The sequence below is a fragment of the Macrobrachium nipponense genome, chromosome 5, assembly GCF_015104395.2.
Source record: "Macrobrachium nipponense isolate FS-2020 chromosome 5, ASM1510439v2, whole genome shotgun sequence".
Classification (NCBI taxonomy): Eukaryota; Metazoa; Arthropoda; class Malacostraca; order Decapoda; family Palaemonidae; genus Macrobrachium; species Macrobrachium nipponense.
This window is the reverse complement of record NC_061107.1, coordinates 86,256,579-86,281,485: the sequence shown is the minus strand read 5'-3', so window position 1 is coordinate 86,281,485 and position 24,907 is coordinate 86,256,579. Positions and strand designations below refer to the sequence as shown.

The 24,907-nt window shown below is 48.4% G+C and overlaps 1 protein-coding gene across 2 annotated transcripts in view; it reads left to right on the top strand.

Annotated features, from left to right (window-relative positions):
* The window catches only part of LOC135215482 (UDP-glucose:glycoprotein glucosyltransferase 1-like), a 267,287-nt gene that overhangs the window by 206,435 nt on the left and 35,945 nt on the right, over window positions 1-24,907 (top strand). The gene's annotated exons all lie outside the window — the stretch shown is intronic.

The window sequence follows — 24,907 nt, the reverse complement described above, 5'->3', positions numbered from 1 at the left end:
AACCGGTAGAATTAAATTAAACTTGTGCGATCCAGGGACTATTGACATCTATACCAGATCACAGGGCATGTATACCCAGAATGCCCTCGGCGTCGTGTGACCGACCCGCCACTTATCTTTCTACCGCCTTTAAGATAGGGTGTTCTCTGTCTATCTGTTTAAAGCCGGTTTTAGTTTGCCTGTTTTTTTATCCATTTCAGTTTCATTTTTCTTATTAGTTCTCTTTTTCTGAGTGTGATCATCAGTGTGGTGTGAGCTGTAAGTGTGTAAGTAGAGAGATGGAGGGTTTTGCATCGCCGTCGGGATCTTCTTCCGTTTCGAAGACGAGACAAAGGAAATACCCTGGAGTCAGTGGCTTTCCTTGTTCAAGATTCCTAACTTCAGTGTCGACGGATCCTCATCCAACGTGTAGAAGGTGCAGGGAAAATTTATGTACGTACAATTACTAATCCTTGTTCTGTTTGTCGTGGTTGGTCAGTGGAACAGTGGAGGAAGTTTTATGACAAAGGCCAGTACAAAAGAAAGGAGTGGACGCCATCTTTGGGTGACCAAGCGTCGTCGGCTTCTTTTGTATCGGCAATACACCAGACTGGTCCATATGTTTCCCCATCGGCCTTTGATTTGTCCCATACCCCTTCAGTTTCTCCTAGTGGTTCATTTTCGGAAACGCCAGGAGGGGTTTTGGGTAATTTGATACATAATATTTATGCTCCTTTGTTCGCAGCAGCGAGAGGGGGAGCATCCCCATCTTTGTTTCAGGTGCCGGCTCCCGATTCGAACAGGATGGAGGGTACATGGGGAGTGCTAGGCCTTCCAGGCATACCAACCTTGGAAGGTTTGCTGTCGCATTATATGGCGTCACGGTTCCAGCAGAATCTGGCAGCGCAGAATATACCTCATCCCCCGGGTTTGCACTTATGGGAAATAATGTTGCGGCTACGCCAACAACTTCTTTGGTTACAACGATGCAGAACGTTGGGGGTGGTTTTGCTGCAAACGCAGGGATGCCAGCAGCAGCAGCCCAATCTCTACCTACAAGATTGGTGACGTCACATACCGACATGGCAAACGCGATGACGTCACAGCCGAATGATTCTCAGTCTTCTTTGCTGCCTTTGGACTCAAATACGCTTTCTGACTCGGTAGTACACACTGTAATGAAGAAATTACAGGATTTAGAGAAGAAAATTAATAAGGCAAAAAGAAAAGGCGTGATTCGTCGTCTTCTTCCTCTAACTCGGCGTCATCGCTAAGTTCGATGACGTCACGGCGTGTACCAGTCAAGTGTTGGAGGATACTGGATTTTGCGACTGTTTCTCAGGCCAAGAGGAGAAGAGTGAATTCTTCTTCTTCAGACCAGGACGGTCACATCCCAGTCAGCAAGAAAGGCAGGAAGTCAGTGGCTGGTAAGCTCAAAGCTAGTGGACGAAGCCGCTTACAAAAGTCCAAATGAGCGAGTGAGTCGGCGGCCAATGGGATAACGGCCGACACGGACTTGCCAGTAGAGACTATAAAGAGTCAAAGAAAATCAACAGTGTCGTTGGCAAAAAATGCAGCAAAGGATAGAGCACAGATACCAGTTTCGCCTGTAAGACCGTTTAAAATACGGAGGAAAGATGATAAGGCTCCTATTAAAGGGTCGAAAAATAGCAAGTTGGCAACCTCGTCTGACACGTTGGTGGAAGGCGTTGTTCGCCTAAATGAACGATCAAGGCCTAATTCTCCGACGGTCATTGGAGACGATATTAATCATCATGAAGAGGAAGTGAACTCTGTTTTGAGAGAGCCCTTATCTTGGAGATATAGGCAAGATTCTCGTTCTAGATCCGCAAGCAGAGAAGGAGTGAGCCGGTCTCGTTCTCCTACTGACTGTTCGGGACCGAGCCGTCGGCGGTCAGCGGAGATCAAAGAAGCTGCAGTCGTAGGGGCAGACGGCCATGAAGCCTGGACAGTTGTCAGGGGATAGGAGTGAGATAGCGTCTCCCGTGGCAGAGCACAGTACGCTAGAACCGGAGGAAGGAGAGAACCAAGAGTTTCAGCCTTCGTATGCCGAGGTGATTGATTTGATTCGTCAATTCAATAACCTTTCGTAGAGAACGGAAACACCTGCCAGTATGCTTCCTCCGGGGATTGACATGGTGTTTGGTGCGAAAAAGGATACCAAGGTGTGGTATGAGTTGCCTTGTTCGAATCATGCGGAGTCCGTTTTACAACACGTAAACACATGGATTGCGGGAAGGGATAGTTCCTTAAGATCGAATAGATCATTTAAGTTTATCCCCCCCTCCAATGATGAAACATAAAAAATATTATATGCCATCGACGGTTCCTTTACTGGCTAGACAAATTAACCCAAATGTGGTAAGGTTAAGGCCTGGATTAACCTTAGATCAAGTGAAAATGGAATGCCCTTCGATGACTTGCCAAGAGGCTGCTACATTAGAAGTGACAGCTTCTTCCGTCTTTCAGACTGCTTCTTGGTTGGATCTTTGGTTGACAGCAGTTGCAAAGATTGCATCCTCAGAAGTGATGAGGAAGGCAGTGGATGATTCAATGTTCACTAGATTGCTACAATCAGGTGCCAAAGCAATTGCGTACTTGACAAATTTAAGTGCCAATGTTTGGGCAAATATCCTTTTAATGAGGAGGGATGCAGCTTTGGCCAGGCTAAGTCACACTGTTGATTTGGATTCCCTGCTAGCAATGAGGAATGGGAATATCTTAGAGTCGCAATTGCTGTTACCAGAGGCCATAGATAGGAGAAGGATGGACACTAACGATAGGTTGGTACAGTAGGCAGTCAGGAAAACATGTAGCAGTAAGGCTAATCCTATGGAAGTAAGGCAACAACAAATACCTTGGAAGAAGCCAGTGAGGCATAATATCCCTAATAGGGCAACAAGGCCCTCTTCCCCAAAGAAACTGACTCATCGGGCCTTTCACAATAGAAATAACAGAGGAAGGGGGATTAGGGGAAGAGGAAGGGGCTCGAGACGATAGGAAAGGCGCCTTTCATCACTCGGCCACACCAGTGGTGGGTTGCCTGGCAAATCACTGGAAGGTGTGGCAGGAACTGGGAGCAGAGCAGTGGGTGGTGGAGGTTCTCAGAGTTGGGTATTTGATTCCGTTTGAAGTATCCCCACCCCTGACAGAACAGCCATTGCTTCACCTCGCTTATGCTCAAGAACCTCAGAAGGCTTTTATTCTGCAAGAGGAAGTGAAGATGATGGAAAAAGGGGCTGTGGAACAAGTATCCATGCTGTCAAAGGGGTTTTACAGCAGGATTTTCCTGGTACCCAAAGCCAGTGGGGACTGGAGGACAGTAATAAACCTGTCAACTTTGAATATGTTTATAAGAAAAACCAGGTTCAAAATAGAAACTCCAAAGACGGTTCTACAAGCAGTCAGGATCAAGGACTTTATGCTGATGGTCGACTTGAAAGACGCATACTTTCAGATCCCAGTCCATCAGTCTTCCAGGAAATTTATCCGCTTCAGTTTGGCAGAGAAAGTTTTCGAGTTCAAAGTTCTGTGCTTTGGATTGACAACATCTCAAGTTTTTACTAGTGTTTGCTCTCATGTCGTCATGGGCACATGCTCAGGGGATCCGGCTAATAAGATATCTAGACGATTGGCTGATGATAGCAAAGTCCAGAGAGAAATTACTCAGGGACAGAGCGACCCTTCTACAGTTTTGTCACAGCTTAGGCATTGTGATAAATTGGGAGAAGTTGCAGTTGGATCCAAGTCAACGGGCTGGTGTCTCTGGGAATGGTCATAGACACAGTAAAAGCCAGAGTATTCCCAATAGACCAGAGAGTAGAGAAATGCAAACAAGTGGTGAAGGCCTTTCTAGAAAAGCAAACACAGCCAGCAAAATAGTGGCAGGTAGTACTGGGAGTTCCAACTTCCTTGGAGAAGCTAATACCACAAGGGAGGTTACACCTTTGGTCTCTACAATGGAGGATGAAGGAGTTCTGGTCGCCAATAGTAGGTCACCCGTACAAGCAGATTCGGCAGAAGTGAGGAAAGACCTGCTGTGGTGAGTGAAGGACAGCAATCTGACAGTGGGTGTTCCCCTTCAGCAACCCTCACCGGATCTCTTGCTGTTCTCAGATGCGTCACTAGAAGGTTGGGGAGCGCATATGGAGGAGCTGATGGTTTCAGCGAAATGGAGCGGCAAGGACAGGAAACTCCATATAAACGGCATTTCTGGCACTACAGGAATTCTGGGAGAGGGTGCAGGGACATTCAGTGGTTTTGATGTCAGACAACACCACAGTAGTAGCTTACATAAACAAACAAGGAGGTCTAGTGTCTCGACAGTTACATATGATGACAGTTCAACTTCATCAGTGGGCTGTAGAGAACGTGGTAGACATCAGGGCCAGATATATTCCGGGAAAAAGAAACGTGGTGGCCGACAAGTTGAGCAGAAGGGATCAGATCCTGGGAATGGAGTGGTCCTTGCACCAACAAGTTGTGGACAGAATGCTCAGGTTGTGGGAGAGGCCGATCATAGACCTATTCGCAACCAGTTACAACAAGAAGTTGGGAGTGTATTGTTCGGTAGTCCCGGACGTAGAGGCAGTAGCAGAAGACGCTCTACAACACCCATGGGACAATCTGGACGTCTACGCATTTCCTCCTTTTTGTCTAATCTGTCCTCATCTGTCAGGTTCTGGAACAGGGTAATGCGGTCTCAGAACCTCAGAATGACTCTGGTAGCTCCGTTATGGCCAAAGGCAGAATATTCCGGACCTCTTGAAACTCCTGATAGACGTACCAAGAAAGTTACCACCATGGAACAGCCTGCTATGTCGGCCTCACGTGGAGAGGTACCACCGGTCGGTGAAGTCCCTATCACTTCACGGGTGGAGACTGTCTAGTATCTCTTGCGAGTGAGAGGGTTTTCGCAAAAAGCAGCAGCGCACATGGCAGGAAATATCAGAAAGTCATCGGCAGCAGTATGCCAAGGAAAATGGTCAGCATACTGTGATTGGTGTCGTAGAGGGAACTTGTCTCCACTCGGTACTACTATTCAGCAACTAGCAGACTTTCTGATATATCTCAGGACAGAAAGGCATATGTCTGTGTCTGCGGTGAAGGGGTACAGGGCAGCTCTAGCCTCAGTCTTACGCATGAAAGGCGTGGACATTTCATCTTCATGGGAGTTGGCCATGTTGATGAAGAGCTTTGAGCAGTCATGTTTACCAAAGGAACTGAAAGCCCCAGATTGGGATTTGACCATGGTACTGAGTAGTCTGACAAAACCCCCCTATGAACCACTAAGGCAGTCCACTGATAGGAACCTGACCCTAAAGACAGTCTTCTTATTGGCCCTAGCTTCAACCAAAAGGGTGGGGGAGCTACATGGCCTGTCGTCTATGGTAAAGCACTCAAGAGGTTGGAAGTCAGTGGCATTCGAGTTTGTGCCAGAATTCGTGGCCAAGACTCAAAACCCATCAGTGGTGGACGGCAGGTTTGACACTTTTTCCATACCTTCTCTGGCTGATTTTGTAGATAATGACAAAGATGAGATGCTTCTGTGTCCCGCCAGGGTAACAAGAGAGTACTTAAAGAGGACAAGGCACCTCAGGCCAGGGTGCAGGAGGTTGTTCGTAAGTACAGGACGGAACAAAAAGGAAGTGTCCAGGAATACAATATCGTTTTGGCAATGCCTACAATGACAGAAGGCAAGGGGTCAGATAGCCAGAAGGCTAGGGCTCATGACATTAGGGGCTTGAGTGCTTCTTTGGCATTCAAGAAGAATATGTCTGTCGAGAGAATTCTGAAAGCTGGTGTTTGGAAACGCCAAACAACTTTCACTTCCTTTTATTTAAGATGTTGCCCTTAGATCCTTGGATACCTTTTCCTTGGGTCCAGTGGTGGCGGCCCAACAAGTGGTATAGCTCACCCAGTACCCCTGGCGGGTCAGTTTGTGTCTAGTCTAAGATGAAAGTAGGAAAGTAGAATGAATGGGATGAATAGTCTTTTTGTCTTTACTACTTTCTTTCTACTCCTTTACCTACGGGCAGTATGAAGGAGAGTACCATCATGAGCTGGAACGGACTAGATGCAGGTGAGGTGGTCAGCCTTACTGTAAAGTTATGTTAGAGTATAGTGTACTTTCCAGTAGCAACACACCCCTCTCAGTAGTTGGAAGGGAGGGGTGGTGGTAGATCCAGACACAAGGGACAAGAGTGGTTTATGAGAATAGGGGGTCCCCTATTTCCCCATAGTTTATAAACCATGGCATGATACCAGCACCCAGTGAGGGAAACCAATAGATCTCCTTATATCTTTGGTTCAAAGGTTATAGTCCATTCTCTTAGAATTCTCCTAATATTCGGAAATGGATTTAGTGGCAAACTCCCAGTCAGTTACAGACTTACGGGAGGTAAGTAAGTCTATCCTAATGTTAAGACTGAAGGTTTGTTTCGTATATGAACAAATGACAAATTTTTAACTAATTTGTATTTTTCATAACTAACAAACCTGAGGTCTTAACAGTTAAAGGGCCCACCTCGAACCACCCCTCTAGCAGTCTAACTGGGTTAGAAGTATAACTGGCAGGTTGGTCACACGACGCTGAGGGCATTCTGGGTATACATGCCCCGTGACCTGGTATAGATGCCAATAGTCCCTGGATCGCACAAGTTTAATTTAATTCTACCAGTTTCCAGCTTGGCGCTAGTAAATCCTAATGTTAAGACCTCAGGTTTGTTAGTTATGAAAAAGGTTTGTTAGTTATGAAAAATACAAATTAGTTACAAATTTGTTATGTTTTCATACAATAAATTCACCCTAATTACACTGGTACTTTCAGATTTTAGATTTGTGATATGTGAAGAGAAAGTGAAGAATATGTCTTATTATGTTCCATCCATACTTCACTTACTCTTCCCTGGACTGAATTTTTTGCAACCCGCTTAGATCTCCAGTGATGCCAGATGCATCCAACTTTTTTTTTTTCTTATCAGATATGTCCAGACATACAGATATATATGATATTGTAGTGAAAAATGACAGATTTTCTTAGACAATTTGTATTTTTCATAGCTACAAGCCTGCGGTCTTAACAATAGGATAATTTCTAGCGCCTAGCTGGATCTGGTTAAAAAGCAGATGAAAGCAAGGAATCTTGTGATATCTGGCAACGCATATGTAGATCAGGTGAAGACTGGTCAAACACAGATCATCTACGCCAGTCTTTCCCAACTCAGGATGACTTGACAAAAAGAGGGGCGGCTAGAGGTGGGCAGTATAATGTTAAGACCTCAGGTTTGCAGCTATGAAAAATACAAATTGTCCTAGAAAATTTGTCATTTGTTCATACGCGAACAAACGCTCGGTCTTGACAATAGGATAGACTCATACTTGGAGGGAGGTATAAGACATCCTAGACCGTCTGGGGGCCTACCCGCCAGTCCAGCTCTCAAAAGAAATAGTTCTTGGGAGAAGGACTGAAGCCCGTTGAGAAGCTAGATACACTAATATCTAACCACTCAGAACCTGAGTGACGTACAATGATATATGGGATAACCACTGTATAGGGAACCAAAGAGAAACTTTGACTGTCCAATAACAAACCAAGGCACTAGGGTTTGTAGTACTCCTGACTCCTCCTGGCCCAGGAGCGGAGCCTATGCTACTAAATAGTGGGTAAGATATTTTATATTGCACGACCACACTACCAGTATGACTTCCTCGCTCACCTGTATCAGACCAATCCAGCAAATAACGTGTCAATTCCTTAAACTGCCCGAAGGAAGAAGGAAAGGTACAAGAGAAAGAAGAACAGTCAACTCACTCATTCTCTCATCCACACAATCATCTTAGGTAAGATACAAAGGTGCCCTGTTATGGGCATCTATGAGTTACACAACCTGTTGGGCAGCCACCACAGGACCCAGGGAAAACGTGTCCATAGATCTGTGGGCAACGTCCTTAAGATAGGAGGTGAACATGGACTTGCGTAACCAAGTACCAACGCTCAGCACTCTATGTACAGCCAAGTGCTTTTTGAAAGCCAGAGAGGGACCAATACCCCTAATGTCATGTGCGCGTGCACAGACGTGGTGATGGAATCATCATGAGTCAAGTATGCCTGTCTGATGGCTTCCCGTATCCAAAAAGAGATAGTATTCTTAGACACCTCTTTCTTTGTACAGCCTGTACCAACAAAAAGTCTGTGGCAGCCTGGTCTAAGGTGCCGAGTCCTATTAAGATAGCAACGCAGGGCCCAGACAGGGCACAACAAAAGCTCTTGAGCATCACCACCCACAAAGTCAGTCAGTGATGGAATGGAAAACGAAGCGAACCTGTCATCATGCACCGAGGGAATTTGGGTCTTGGCCATGAATTCCGGGACAAATTCGAAGAACACTGACTTCCAACCCCTGGTCTGCATCACCTCATAACTCAGACCGTGGAGCTCTCCTACCCTTTTGGAAGATGCCAAAGCCAAAAGGAAAACTGTCTTAAGCGTCAGGTTCCTGTCAGATGAGCGATGCAAGGGCTCATATGGACTCTTAGTTAAGCTATTAAGTACCAAGGAAACATCCCACGTTGGAGGCCTGAGCCCTCTAGGAGAACTTGACTGCTCAAACCCCTTAACTAGTATGGAAAGTTCCCAGGAAGAGATTGATACCCTTCAGGCGTAACACCAAACTCAGTACCGCCCTGTAGCCTCTAATAGCAGACACAGACAAACGTTTCTCATCTCTGAGGAAGGTTAAAAAGTCTGCTATTCGCTGAATAGAGGTTGCGAGTGGAGAAAAACCCGTTTACAACACCAATCACAGTAGATCGACCATTTGCCTTGGTAAACTGCAGAGGTTGACTTCCTAAGACTGCTGGACATGTGCCCAGCTGATTTCTGAGAAAAGCCTCTCTCTCGGAGGAGGTAGTTGAAAGCCTTCAACCGTGAAGAGACAGCGATTCTACTGACTGGTGGAACCTTTCTGCATGGGGCTGACACAGGAGATGCCGCTAAGGGGGAATCTCCCTAGGAATCTCCGACAACGACGACAGGAGATATGGAAACCATTCCACCTGAGGCCACAGAAGGGCTACCAAAGTCATCCTGAGACCCTGTGAACTTATCAGCCTGTTCAGAACCTGACGGATCAAACAAAACGGAGGGAAGGCATTCGCCTCCAGGTTGTCCCAGGGATGCTGTAATGCATCTTCTGCCAATGCTAAGGGATCTGGGACCACTGAACAGAACACCTCCAGCTTCCTGTTGTGGCGTGTCGCAAAAACGTCCAGCATGGGTCTCCCCCAAATCTGGAAAAGCTTGTCTGCCACCACTTGATGAAGGGACCACTCTGTGCCTAGGATCTGATCCCGGCGACTGAGTTCGTCTGTGACCACGTTCCGTTTCCCTGGGATATACCTGGCTGAGAGCTCTACCGAATTGCTGACTGCCCACTGGTGAAGCTCGACGGTCAAGGCATGAAGTTGCTGAGAAACCAGGCCTCCCTGTTTGTTCACGTAGGCTACCATCGTGGTGTTGTCCAACATGAGAACGACAGAGTGACCCTCTACCATCCCCTGAAACTCCTTCAGACCCAGGAAAGCCGCCTTCAACTCCAAGACGTTGATATGCTGCTGCTTGTCCTCCAAACCCCAAACGCCTGAAGCGATGAGGCCGCCTAAGTGCGCGCCCCAACCTGCGAGGGAGGCATCCGAGAACAGAAGGAAGTCCAGAGGGAGAGAACGCAGAGGGACACCCTTCAATAGATTCTGGTCGTCCAACCACCAATGAAGGTCTTCTCTCACTTCCAAAGACAGTGGGACCATAAACAGGGGAGAGTTCCCCGCCGGAGACCAGAATTCCCCCAGTCTCCATTGCAGAGACCGAAGATGAAGATCCCCATGAGGGACCAGCTTCTCCAGGGAAGACAGCACTCCCAGAAGAACCTGCCACTGATGAGCCGACTGATGCGACTTTGACAGGAAGTTGCGCGCCACAGCCTACAACTTCTCCAATCTCTGATCTGACGGGAAAACTCTTGCCACTGTTGTATCGATGACCATGCCCAGGTAGAGAAATCTTTTGATTGGGTACGAGGTTTGACTTTTCCTGGTTGACTAATATGCCCAGGTCCAGACAGAACTGAAGAAGACGATCCCTGTCTTACAGCAGCTTCTCCCTGGAAACTGCCAAGACCAACCAATCGTCGAGGTACCTCAGCAAACAGATCCCCTGAGCATGGGCCCAACTTGAGTGGCTGTTGTCGGCCCGAAGCACAAGTCTTTGAACTCGAAGATCTTATCCGCCAGAGAGAAACGAAGGAACTTCCTGGACATGGGATGAACAGGGATTTGGAAGTATGTGTCCTTCAAGTCTATCGACAGCATGAAGTCGCCTTCCCTCACGGTTGCCAACACCGAGTGCGGGGTCACCATCTTGAACCGTGCCTTCCTGATGAAACGATTCAAGGTGGATAAGTCGATCACAAGCCTCCATCCTCCCGGCGCCTTGGGCACCAAGATGTGACTGTAAAACCCCAGGGACTGACTCACTACTTCTTCTATCACATCCTTGTCCACCATTTTCTGCACTTCCTCCTGAAGAGCCAAGAACTTCAGAGAATCTGGGAGATACGTCTTCCTGAGCTGTGGCTTATCTGTTAGAGGAGGAGAGAAGTCGAATGGCAACATGTACCCCACCCAAAGGACATCTACCACCCACTTCTCCGCCCCGTTGCTCTACCACTTGGCCCAATGGCCAGCCAGGCACCCCCCCACCCATGGCAGAGCAACTTGCCCAATGGCCAGCCAGGCACCCCCCCACCCATGGCGCAGGAGAGGGAGAGGCGCCCAACCTACCGATGACCCCCTTGACCTCTGCCCCTGGGGCCTCTTCTTGGTTTAAAGCGTAATGACATAATAATACAATAAATATTGTGGGAATTCCATGCATTTATTTACGGAAAATGTAATGGCATAGTAATATGGTAAATATTGTGGAAACTGCAAACTTCTCATATTGCTAATTGGCAACTGTCAACAGCTCCTCAACGCTCTTGCTGAGAGGATCAGTGCAACGGTGTCTTGCAGATCACAGTCTCTCAACACTACTCTCAAACTGAGTCAAGAATGGATGCAACAGCACATTCGAAGTGAATTTATTGTATAAAAACACAAGTTTGATTTTATATTGATCACATGGATGATGCAAAATCCGATAAGTAAAAACAGGTATAAAGAATTAAATGTTTCTCTCTTCACTTTTACTTGTTGTAATTCCTTGGTGTTTTATTGATTTTGAAAAGTTATGATTTAGTTGCACAATTAATACCAAATCCCATGGTATGACCAAAACTTTCCTATCTTTTGCAAAATATGAGATAAATGAAGGCCTATATGGTAAACATATTGCTTGCTTTCTAAGCTACAGACGAAAATATGAGACACTGGGGTAGTTGCGTACCTCTTGGTACTAGCCAACCACAGGCCGCCAAACAAACGTCTTGTAGCCATAGGACTCACCCAAGAATCTACCTTAAGTGAAGCAGCTATAGAAACTGAGCATAAATATCCCAAAATTAAAATTATATTTTGGACTAAGACTCCAGTACCAACAAGACCCTCTGAACCTGTCTGGCGTACTGAACTTAATTTACCATGGCTAATATCTCACAAGCTGTTCCTTGTTCAGAGGACTAATGACATACACCACAGCAGGTCAACTATACCCAGGCTGTTGTGGGAAGTAATAAAGCCTACAGATGTTATTTTACTATGATAATGGGAAAATTATTCACCAAAGATCATTTGTTCCTTATTTTTATGACTTACTTATTCCCCAAGACTATTTTTACAAATTGTCCTTCCTTGTTGTCAAACCATTCTTTCATTTTTATGAATTCTTCTCTTGTTTCTGTCTTGCCTATACTCTTTATACAGTTCAAACTATGCTTAACTCATTAATTCCCTATGGGGGAGAAATACAATAATTGCTTTATGATTTTTTAAGGAAAATTATATGGAACTTGGGATGGCATATGTGGGTGTAATCAAAACTTGTCACTTCTGTTGTTAAAAAGTTACTGTACACTGTCAAATAAACCTTATCTAGAGCTGTTGTTAAAAAGTTACTGTACACTGTCAAATAAACCTTATCTAGAGTTGTCAAGTTAAAAGGTGCATTTTTAGTCTTCCTTGGTACTATTTCATCATACTTTGGCTGTTATCATCATATAGGATCATGTTTATGTTGGTTTTTTCAAAACCATGTTCCCTCTTTATTGAAAAAACATATAATTCTAATTTGTTCCGATACAAATACAAACGATCGGTCCTTCACAATAGGAAGGTAACTAGCGGCAGCTGGAACGGTCGTAAGCTTCGAACAAGGGAGTTCGGTAATTAACTGCTTGTCCGACAGTGCGCTCGCCGTGCGACTGGGAGGTGAAGAACCTCTTTGCTTTCGGCCGCGTTGGTGGATGGACGTGTTCTACATTTCTCTCTGCCCACTTCTTTGTTGTATGCTTTGTGTTTATTCTCAAACTTGGTTTGTGTGTGTGCAAGAATAACTGTAAGTACGTGTACTTTCTATTTTTGTCATTTATTGTGATATGGATCCTCATGAATTGGAGCTGTCCCCGCGCCCCCCCACCAGCCGGAGAGTTTGCCCTGGTGTGGAGGGCCGTAAGTGCAGGGTCTTTCACTCCTTCCCTGAGGTGGATCCCCATTTATTATGTGCTCGGTGCCGGGGGCGTGAATGCTCTCGGGCTGAGCCCTGTGATGTGTGTATTTCATGGTCGGAGGAGCAGTGTGTGCTTTATGAAGGTAGGGGGAAGCGACGTAAGCCTGCCAAGGAGTCCTCGGAAAGCTCTCCGGCGACTCCCTTTGTCACAGACATGTCGTCTTCCTTCCTGCCACCAGCTCAGCTCCCGCATATGGCTCCTTCTCCTTTGGGGGGGGGGGGGGGGGGGGGGGGGGGGGGGTCGTCTCGTTCCTTCTCTTCGCCCGATCCGACGAGCGTACAAGAGGGGGCGAGATACCCCGACGTACAGCTGTATTCAGGGTCTCCCATTCGCTCGGGGACCCGACTTTTGCTTCCTCAGGTGCTCCTGCTGCGGGCGACGACCTCAGCCAGGTATGGTTCTCGCTGGGTCTCCAGGGCACACCGAGCATTCAGGGGCTGCTGCATCATCTGGCGGGTGCTGCTCCAGTCACCCATGGACCGGTGACCACCACCACCACCACCACCGTCTCGACCCCAGGGTATGCCGCCCCTCCTCACCTGGTCTACACTCGGCATGTGGCTTTGGTGACTCCTTCGGCTGCTGTGCAGGCTCCGATTGCTGGCTTTCCGAGGAGGGGCGTGCCTCCTCCACCCAGGTTCATCGCTCTCGCCCCAGCCCCTGACTTTTGGTGCCCTAAGAGTTCGCCCATAGATCTGCCGCAGGTACCCAGAATGTCGCTGGCTGCTACCCCGTCTCCTGCCGTACCTGTCTTGCCTGCCTTGCCTGGGCCAGCCCCTGCCAACATCGTTCCTGCCCGTGGTGTTGCTGCCCCAGTAGCAGGTCCTTCCGGACAGGTGCAGCCGGGCCATGTTGCTTCGGCAATAGCCCCCGGCTCCGGCCTGGATGGAGGACCTGACGTCTGTCCTGAGGGAGCTGACGAAGAAGAGAGGAAGAAGAGGAAGGTGTTGCCATCGTCGCCTGCGCCGCTTCCCCTTTGACTTCCAAGGCTTCCAAGCCAAGGAAGAAGAAGGCTGCCTCCTCCCCCCCTAAGAAGTCTCCTTACTTCCTCGCCTTACTAGAGGTCCTACCTCTACACCAGGTTCCGGCTCGGCCTCTCGTTCGCGAGAGGTACCGAGTGTACAGTCTCCTGCAGGTGACCGTACAGCCAAGGCTCAGGCTTCCGAGTTCGCTCGGCCCCAGTACCGAGGCAAGGAGCGGAAGGCTGGCGAGGGTCGCTCAGGTGACTCTCGCCAGGCCAATGAATGCTCTCGTAGCAAGCCACAGGCTACCAGGGTTGACGTGATGGTCCCAGACCGGCCAGAGGCTGAGGCTGGGAAAAGGTCCTCTCAATCGCAGGAACCAGCCCTGGCTGTTTCCAGCGGTTCGATGCGCCGTGAGGACAGGCACCTCTCCCACTGTGACAGTGGTCTCTGCAGGTTTCCTGACCGCCACTCCCATCGGGACCGGACGGGTAGGGAGACCAACAGCAGCTCCTCTGACACACGGGACCAGGGCCGTTGTTCTCGGTCCAGATGCGCAGCCAGGCCTGCAGCTCGATCGCCACCGCAGGTTGGTGATCGCCTGCAGCCCCCCAAGCACACCGGTTCTGCCAGTGAGCGAGGGCGGAGCGTCAGGTCTTCCTCTCCGGTTCCTTCAACTTCCTCGGGCTACACCAGGAAGGGCGAGGCAACACGGAGTGATCGTGAGGGGCGTGCTCCTCACGGTCTTAGGACCGACCAGGTCGTACGCGCAAGTGGCAGGAGGAGACTAGGAGGGGTCTGTCGCTGTTCCTCCTTCTGAAGGAGGAGGGTCTCGAGAGGTGTTCTCGCTGGAGGGGCTTGACGGTCCAACTCTTCAAGACGCAGTCACTCCCGAGATCCAGAGGTTTTTTGTAGAGGTTATTGCTCTGATTCGTCAGCACAACAACCTCGGGGAAGGATCGCCTCTCCCACGTTCTGAGCCCACGTCCCGGCTTAAGTCGTTCTGGGGGCCTAAGAAGGAACCCAAGACAACGGTGGGTCTGCCGCGATCAGCTCTGGCTGACTCGGTGCTGGGCCAGGTGGACTCGCTTGTCTCCGGAAAAGAGGGTTCCGTACGGTCCGGAAGGTCGTCCAAGCTACTTCCCCCACCTCTACTGCAACAGAGAAAGTTCTACGTGCCTTCAGAGGATCCGATGCCGCCCAAACAGGTTAACCCGGAGCTAGCAAGGCTAACTCTGGGGGTGTCTCTGCAGCAGTTCCTGTCGGAGAACTTGTGGTTCTCGCAACAAGAGGCACTTGCACTGGAATCCACCGCCATGGCGGCTTTTCAGGCAGTCTCCTGGCTGGACCTGTGATCCCTCACAGTGTCCAAGGTCGCAGCCACCTCGGGAAATATCACTCCTGAAGGTGACCCGGCTTTCAGGAGGCTATGCCAGTCTGGAGGTAAGACCATCTCCAATCTCCCCCACCAGACGGTAAACCTGTGGGCCAACCTAGTACTTTGGCGTAGGGACGCAGTCCTCACCCGAGTGTCCAGGGCGGCTGGGCGTGAGGCGGCATTGGGTTTAAGCAATGGACCAGTGCGGAATTTCTCCTCTCTTCCCAGGAGAGATGGTGGACGCTGCGGTGGAATGACGGGGCACTGATGACAGTGACCGTCTGGTACACCAGGCAGTATCGAAGGCTTCTGTGCAGCCTCGATCGACTGCAGCCAAACCCTCGAAGCCCCGAGGAAAGACTCTGCCTTCGACTTGTGCCAGGGGCGGTCGCAATCAGCGCCCCTCCCAGCCCCCCTTTCCACAAGGAGGAGCCGGGAAGAAGTCGAAGAGAGGCGGGAAACGCTAGAGAAGGCGTTCCCCCTCACCTGCTGCCTGAAGTGGGGGGGTGTGCCTGGCGAGCCATTGGGCAACATGGCAGCGCTACGGAGCAGAGACCTGGATAGTAGACGTCCTTCGGGAGGGGTATATACTACCCTTCAAATCTCGGCCACCCCTCACCTCCAACCCTGTCCACCTTCAGACCTACGTTCCTGGAACATCAAAGGACGTAGCCCTTCGACAGGAAGTCCAAGCCATGCTGAGCAAGGGAACTGTGGAGATCGTCAGGGATCAATCACCGGGCTTCTACAGCCGTCTTTTCCTGGTGGAAAAGTCTTCGGGGGTTGGCGCCCGGTGATAGATCTCTCTCCCCTGAACCGATTCGTTAGCCAGTCTCGGTTCACGATGGAGACAGCACGTTCCATGCTCGACTATATCAGGGAGAACGATTTCATGCTTTCAGTGGATTTGAAGGACGCGTATTTCCAGATACCCGTCCATCAATCCTCCAGGAAGTACCTCCGCTTCATCCTCGACGGGATGGTGTACCAATTCAGGGCACTTTGCTTCGGTCTCTCAACCGCCCCACAGTTGTTCACGCAAGTGTTCACTCTGGTGTCTGCTTGGGCCCACTCATCAGGGATACGTCTTCTGAGGTGTCTCGACGACTGGTTAGTCGCTCGCAGTTGCTACAGGACAGGGATAGACTCCTCGAGTTCTGCCGATATCTGGGGATAGTGGTGAACTTCGAGAAGTCCGACTTCGAGCCCAAGCAGAGGACTTAGTACCTGGGTATGCTGATCGACACGGTAGCAGGGCGAGTTTTCCCCACGGACTCGCGGATCAGCAGATTCAGGGAGGCAGCTGACTGGTTCCTGTCTCAGCAGGAACAGTCAGCTCAGCAGTGGCAAGTCGTGATCGGCCACCTGTCATCACTCGAGAAGTTAGTTCCTCATGGGCGTCTTCACCTGCGGTCTCTTCAGTGGAGACTAAAGGAGAGTTGGTCACAGGCAGAAGATCCACCGTACTTCCCCGTGTCCCTCATGGAGGTGGTGAGGCAGGACCTAGCCTAGTGGCTGGACCACAGGAACCTCTTAAAAGGAGTGCCTCTCTCTCTCTCTCTCTCTCTCTCTCTCTCTCTCTCTCTCTCTCTCTCTCTCTCTCTCTCTCTCTCTCTCTCTCTCTCTCTCTTCCCTGGAGATGTTGCTGTTTTCAGATGTGTCCACCGAGCGATGGGGTGCACACCTGGAGGAGTTGCTGACTGCAGGAGTGTGGGACCATCACGACAAGCACCTTCACATCAATGTCCAGGAGCTCAAGGCAGCGTTCGTTCCTCGCTCTCCAAGAGTTCCAGGACTGCTTGAAGGGACACTCGGTGGTGTTGATGTGCGACAACACTACGGTAGTGGCATACGTCAACAAACAGGGGGGCCTAGTGTCCCTCCCATTGCACCAGTTGACGCTGCAGGTGCACGAGTGGGCCGTGGCTCACTCGGTAGAGCTGTCAGCCTGTTACATTCTAGGCAAGAGGAATGTAGTAGCATACAAGCTCAGCCATCGGGATCAGATGATAGGGACCGAATAGTCCCTACACTCAGACGTGACGGAAAGGCTCTTCAACCTGTGGGGGCATCCAGTAGTGGATCTGTTCGCCACCCAGCACAACAGGAAACTTCAGGTTTTCTTTTCAGCCGTGCCGGACCCATGGGCAGCTGCAGAGGACGCTCTTCAACACCCGTGGGACAACCTCTTCGCGTATGCCTTTCCCCCCATTCTGCCTGATTCACAAGGTGATCACCCAAGTGCTGGCCTCCCCAAATCTCAGGATGATCTTGGTGTCTCCTGGGGCCATTTGGTACCCGGACCTGCTGGCTCAGCTTGCAGAAGCACCGAGAGAGATTCCCCCTTGGCACAACCTTCTCGTCCAGCCACAGGTAGAACAGTACCACCAGACAGTCCAGTCTCTACATCTTCATGGCTGGCTGTTATCCACCATCTCTTGGGAGCAAGAGGCTTTTCTCGCCGAGCAGCAACAGAGATGGCTGGGCACGTCAGACAGTCCTCTGTAGCTGTGTACCAGGAAAAGTGGGCCGTCTTCTGTGGTTGGTGTCGTAGACGGGGTCTATCTCCTCTCAGAGCCACTCTTCAGCAGGTAGCGGATTTCCTCGTATTTCTTCGCCGAGACAAGCTCCTCTCCGTCCCCACAGTCAAAGGATATAGAGCCGCCCTGGCCCTAGTCCTGAAACTGAGGGGAGTGGATCTCTCAGATTCATTAGAGATCTCCTTGCTAATGAGGAGCTTTGAGAGGTCTTGCCCACCCAGGGGTGGGATGTGACTCTCGTCCTTAGGAGTCTGACTCGAAGGCCCTTCGAGTCACTCCGAGAGTTGTCAGACAGGGATCTGACCCTCAAGACCCTCTTCTTGCTGGCCCTGGCATTGGCGAAGAGAGTAGGGGAACTTCATGGTCTTCCCTTCGACGTCAAGCATACCAGGGGATGGGGATCTGTGAAGCTCGATTTCGTCCCAAACTTTATAGCCAAGACTCAGAATCCTATGGTCCCTGACGACCAGTTCGAGTCATTCACAATCCCCTCTCTAATGGACTTCACCGACAACGATACGGATGAGATGCTGCTTTGTCCTGTGAGGGCTCTACGGCGCTATCTGAAGAGAACTCGGCACCTCAGGCCTGAGTGTCGACGCCTCTTCGTTAGCACGGGGGTGACCAAGAAAGAAGTATCCAAGAACGCACTTTCTTTCTGGCTACGTGAGGTGATCAGGAGGGCGTACGAAGCTGATGGTAGCAACGACATCCGTACCCTTCGTCCGAGAGCCCACGAAGTCAGAGGTATTGGTCCTTCCCTTGCGTTCCGCAAGAACTTCTCCGTGGCGCAGGTCCTGAAGGCAGGGGTCTGGTCTAACCAGACCACCTTCACCTCCTCCTACCTTCGGGATATAGCCCACAGGTCCTTGGACACTTTTTCCTTGGGACCCGTGGTGGCTGCTCAACACGTTGTGTAGCTTACCCAGCACCCGAGTAGACAGAACAGCATCGCATCCTGGTGTGACTGCATGAATGGATGAGTGAATGAGAGTGTGACTGGCTTCTCTTCCCCATCTTTTTCTCCCCCTCTACCTGTGGGCGCAGAGGGACGCGGTCGTCACTACGCTGGAGCAGGATACGATGCAGGTGAGCTACTCGACCGAGCCCCGTCCTATCCCTTTCATTAGGGATAGGAGCAAATATCCACCACTTCCCCCAACAGGGGGGGGGGGGAGTGGAAGCCAACAAGGGTTTGACTTTATATTGCCTCTTGCAATAGGAACAAGATCTTGCTTGCTAGTTTTAAGAGGTACGCTTGGCTCCCTCTTATTACTTGGGTCCAGAGGTCTGACCATTGATCCTGCGGTACATACCCCGATCATTGGGCAGAAGGCTAGGATCCCTCCCTCTACTCTTACGACCAGGGAGGGAATCCAAGGTTGGGCGAACACCAGTCTGTTCTTAAGACTCAGATTCCTCCTACCAAGAAGTGAGTCTTCCTATTGTAAAGGACCGATGGTTTGTATTCGTATCAGAACAAATAACAATTTGTCAAAAATTGTATTTTTCCTAAATACAAACCTGAGGTCCTTTACACATAGTCCCACCTCATGCCACCCCTCACTGCGTTTTCCTGGGCCTAAAGCAAAGTGGTTCTTCACCTCCCAGTCGCGCGGCGCACGCACTGTCGGACAAGCAGTTAACTACTGAACTCCCTTGTTCGAAGCTTACGACCGTTCCAGCTGCCGCTAGTTACCTTCTTATTGTAAAGGACCTCAGGTTTGTATAGTTAGGAAAAACACAATTTTCAACAAATTGTTATATCAAGGGAAGTTTCTAGTCTCACATGGTGCTACTTCATCATTTATATTGCCTGTAAATATAGGATTAGGTTTCATAATCCTTTTCCAGAAAAGTTCCTTATAGTTTCTGCCCTTCCTAAAGGAAGGGGATTTCAAATTATTGAAGCAACAATCCTATTGTTGTATGTTTTAATTTCAGTATACGGTACATATATGAAAATGATATTGTTATGATACAATAAAGTTTGTTCATACTTACCTGGCAGATATATATATAGCTGTATTTTCTGAAGTCCGACAGAATTTTAAAAAAACTTCCGACACACGCAGTGGCTCGGCAGGTGGTTAGTACCCATTCCGCCGCTGGGAGGCGGGTATCAGGAACCATTCCCATTTTCTATTCATAATTTTTATTTCCACTGTCCCCTGAGGGGAGGTGGGTGGGTACTTGATTATATATATCTGCCAGGTAAGTATGAACAAACTTTATTGTATCATAACAATATCATTTTGTTCATGAAACTTACCTGTCAGATATATATATATAGCTGAATCCCACCTTTGGAGGTGGGAAGGGACAGAATAGAAGGATTTTGGGAAACAAATGCATGCAGATGATTTACATCTTGGTTCCACCGGTTTAGCATAGCTGACTTCGTGATTACTGGGTCACCCAAGGTTGTCTGCTTCTGCTTTACTAGAGTTGCCAGCGAGGTAGAGACCTATAAAGCTGGTGCACTCCAGATGATCTGTCAACGGGGGCGTGACCACAATGTGACTAGACCATATTGACCATACCATGAGGGCTAAGAAGTAAAATAAATATATATATATAAATATATATATCACCACCTGACCAACCTAGCCAAAGTTAAGGTGTGTTAACTAAGGCTTAAGAGTTAAGAAGTCACCGTTGTCGGCGACTCAACAACTAAATTAAGAGCTCTTCCTAACCATTTTCTACAGGATAGGATGAGTGGTACTTCTTGCCCCCAAGATTGTGTCTGCAGACAAGTATGGCCCTAGCGAGCAGCAGATCTCATGTGCCATCTTCACATCTCGCAGGGAATGTGAAGTGAACACAGAGTTGCTTCGCTAAAACATGGTACTCAGGATGTTGCTGAGTGCCATGCTCTGTTGAAATGCTTCCGAGGCCGCGCCCTCACCTCGTGAGCAATTCAGATAAAAGATTTCAATCTTTGTGCAAACACAATGAAGGAGCCATTTTTAAAAGAACCCTAAACACTAAAGCCAGGGTGTTCTTCGATATGGGCAAGTCTGGTCTTTTTCGGAACACTGCAGATTGCCCTGAATGACTTCGACTTTCTTGAGTTTTATGTAGATAAAACTTGAGAGACCCGACAGGGCACAGGACTCTCTCTGGCTCCTGCCCACTAACTTGTGCCATCCTTGCTTCCAAGCTCCTGGCCAGGCAAGGACAAAACGGGTTTCCATTCTTAGGCCACAACGGAAGGCTTAGAGAGCACACCGCCTTGTGTTCTCTAAAGCCAAAAACTTGTGACGATGGCTTAAAATCTCACTAACCCATCTTTGTCGGTATCTAGGGTGGTTAGAAGAAGGCCTTCCTGATCACATGCAAGAAGTTAACAGGTAGGAGAGGTTCGAATGCTTTGACATCAAGAACTTCAGACTACGTCTAAGTTCCATATGAAAGCTTTGATCTGGATATGCCACATCAGTCCGTCTGTACTAAAGTCAGGTGACCAACCAGTTGACCAAGTCAGACGAATCTAAGGACAGCAAGGCTGTACCCTGAAGACCATAAGGCACCTATTTCTTCCGCCGAAAAAGGATGAGTGGTCTGGACTGCCCCCCCTGGGGGGGCGATTCAATCTAAGCAAAACCTTGGGGGTGGGTGTATCAACGCAACCCAACGTCGTCAGCGAATCAACTCCTGACTCGAGCTTCTGGTGCCAGGAGAAAGGAGCGAGGAGCAAAAAGGCGATTCAGTCCCGAAGGAAGAATGCCTGACAGTCCAACCTGGTCTCATGTTACACGATCATCGGGGTGTATATAAACGCAACCGACTTCGTCAACAAGAAACTCAGGGCTACTATATGCGCCTGATCTCGCACGAGTGTCTGACTCCGAGAAAACAGGTGAGACAAAAAGTAGATGGTGAGCGAGTTTCGAGATTCCACAGAACTCAAAGATCGTGAAGGGCTTTGTTGTTTGACAGACGCAAATCTCTGAGCCCAAAGGCCGTCAACAACATATTTGCGTATTCTTAATAGTTGTGACTGCCAGCTTATCCCATTCTTCAGACGGAAATGGAAGACGGTAATCTTATTCCTGTCAACATCTCGATAGTCTGAACGTAGTCAGACTCAGAGCGGAGAGGTTATAGGTACCTTTCGAGTTAGAGTAGACCGACTCTCTCGGAAAAGGTCCTTGGAAAGTGAACTAGGAAGTATGTGACCTCTGTGATCCAGGATCCTGAAGGCCAACATGGGGCGATCAGCGTCATTGTCGCTCCCACCCTGTGACGTCATAAATCCTCATTATTACATTTCCTAAGCGATTGAAAAAGGGGGTGGGAAAAGAGACTAAACATCCATCCCCGTTCAATATCATAGGATGGCGTTTAATGGTACCGATCCGGATTGAGAATAAGGGAGCAGAGAAGAAGAAGCCTCTTCATCCTCAACATATCGAAGAGAAGAATGAAAGGGCGTCCCTAAAGTCTCCACAACTCTCAACTTACTTCTAAAGAAAGATTCCACTCGGAAAGTCAATAGTTGCTGCCGTCGATCGAGACGATTCGTACGGACTTTTGCAATCCTGTAACGAACCTCTAGAGGATCGTTACATTCTACGCCTGTTGTTATAATAGGCTCTTTCTCGTAAACTCGAACAGGGACCGAGAGAAGATACTTCTTAAGATATGAGAGAGCTGTGGAATATCAGAGTTGATCTGGACCACTGGTTCCAAAAACTCGTTTCGAGGACTGGAGGGACGACCGAATTGCTTTTACTTCTTTCAGATTAAGATCCAGGACATACTGAAACCCTATCCAGATGTCCAGCACCTTCTTTCTATCACCTCCAGGTGAATAGACGCACTGAGAGATGTTCAAGAATCATTCCTAGATCTTGAATAATATTTCAGTTTCCCGGTAGGAAAAAAACTGTGGAGGTCTGAATTGCAGTCTATTCGAGGAAACAAACTTCTTCAGGAAGGAAATGGTCCCCAGCAAGCTCATCCATTCCCTCCCCGAGTATGCTTACTTCCCTAATAAGGCTGCGCTTTGCCTAAGCAGGAGAGCATATAAAAGTGCAATGTTGCGGTATACTCGTAGTTCTATACCGCGCGGTAACGAGCACCGAAAGGATTAAGAGATAACTCTGTTGAAACATAGTAAGGCAAAACGAATGCAACGTTTATCATTCACGTAAGAAATCCCCTCAATCTTAGGCTAAAGTCGTGATTGTAGGACAGAGATACAGTTAGTCAGTCAATCCCGCAGGAGAGACGTAACCGCCAGCACAGCACAGAGATACGGTTAGTCAGTCAATCCCGCAGGAGGGAGAGACGTAACCTACCGCGCATGACAACAGCGCACGATCTGTTACTGGCTCGGTTGGACTGGAGCCTGGAGGACAGACACAGCAGCAGCCAGCAGCTTACGAACATCATCTCTTAACTTTATGTCTGGGTTGCCAGCTACCCTATTCTACAAAGAAATAGGTCCGTTATTTTTTGAGCAGAAAGAGACTCTCAAGCTGGTATATTTAAGCGAAACAGAAAACGCTAAATACTATATAGATGCGTTTGTGTCGTCAGAACACTACCATACGACGGTAAAAGATAAATCGGAAACTCCTGGAAGGCTGCAGGGAGTAACGATTAAATGTCCTTAAAATAATAGACAGGCCTCTCGGTTGCCATCCGAAGAGGTAACTACAGCAAGCGTATATGACTTGAACCAACCAGTAGTAAAATAACGCAAGGCAAAATATGATATTATATCACAATAAAGTTTGTTCATACTTACCTGGCAGACATATATATAGCTGAATTCGGAAATACAGCTACACACATATCTGACAGGCAAGTTTCATGAACAAAACTTAGAGAATCGAAGCAGACAGCTCAAGCTTCTTATGTTATTGGACATAAGCGTTCATTGACGTAGTCTACAAGTCTATTTCTTGTACGAGTCTGCGAATGACGAATGAGAGCCCTTCCGAATCTTGTCAATAAGAGCTTATTCACTTACGCAAAATCAAGTTAATGAGATGTTTGTCAATGAGAACTAACCCATTTACGGGACAAAGAGATATACTTGACAAAACGATAGTATATTGTCAATGGGGGAAAGTTACTGAATTGACAAAACGTAATCCAGGAAGTCGAGCATTTTATTTTTCCGATTCCCGTCTCAAACGAGGAAGGGGCAAGAATCCTGTTAAGAGACTGGGCTTACGGCAGGTAGAACAACGATGTTCAATTCGGCAGCGTAGTCCCGACTAGAAACTAACAAAATCTATCATCTGAAAAACCCTTTCAGATGGGCTAAAAAGCTTGCAAAATTATCCTGGGAAGAGGAAGAAACTCTCCAACCAGCTTCCTCTCCCGTATCACAACTAATGCCTGCTAAAGCTTAAAATTTATTGGCAGTATGGCAAAGGAAGTCCTGTCTTGCGCTTTCCTGAAGAGCGTCCTTTTGATGAGTGCCTTTGCAAGAATCCTACTGAACGTTGCCGAGAGTCCTGACGTGCAGGACATCGAGCCTTTACATAACCCGTAACTGCCTTTTGTTCCGACACGGCATACAAACCTTCAGTCCTTTTACAATAGGAAGGTACTAGCGGCAGCTGGATAGGTCGGTAAGTCTTTCTAGAAACAAGGGGTTCGGTAGTTAACTGCTTGTCCGACAGGCGCGCGCGCGCGACTGGGAGGTAAACAAATCACTTTTGCTTTCGGCCTGCTGGCGTGTAGACGTGTATCATCTCTCTCTGCCCGCTTCATCGTCGTTGCTTTTTTTTTTCGCATGGTTGTGGTTTTCTTTTTCTCCTATTTATCTAGTGAAACTGAATTGTAAGTACAATCATTTCTTATTTATTTCCATTGAATTCAATTGTGAATTAAAGGATCTTGGTTTTGCCCACGCCCTCCGATTACCCGAGTGCCGGGACTGAAGGGCGTAAGTGCGGGAATTCATTTTCCCAGAAATGATCCTCCGTATTGTGTATGCTCGGTGCCGAGGGCGGGAGAGCGCTCGCTCCGAGCTTATATTTGGTTGAAAATGTTGGTAGATGAAATCGTAAGTAAGAGTGCCCTTTTCATTTATATTTTTTTGACCTGTCTGCTCGTTGCCGAGCGAATGCGCTCGGCACGAAAACTTATTCTGTATGGATCAGTTTCCGCTCTTACCCGGAAAATGATCCTTATCCCCATTTTTAAATTTTGAATGAATGAAATATCGCAAGTGCAGTTCTTTTTCATTTTTCATATTCTTTTATTGAGATTGCATTATTTACTTGGATCAATGTTTCCGCTGTTTCCCAGGGAATTGATCCTTCCCCTTTTTTATTT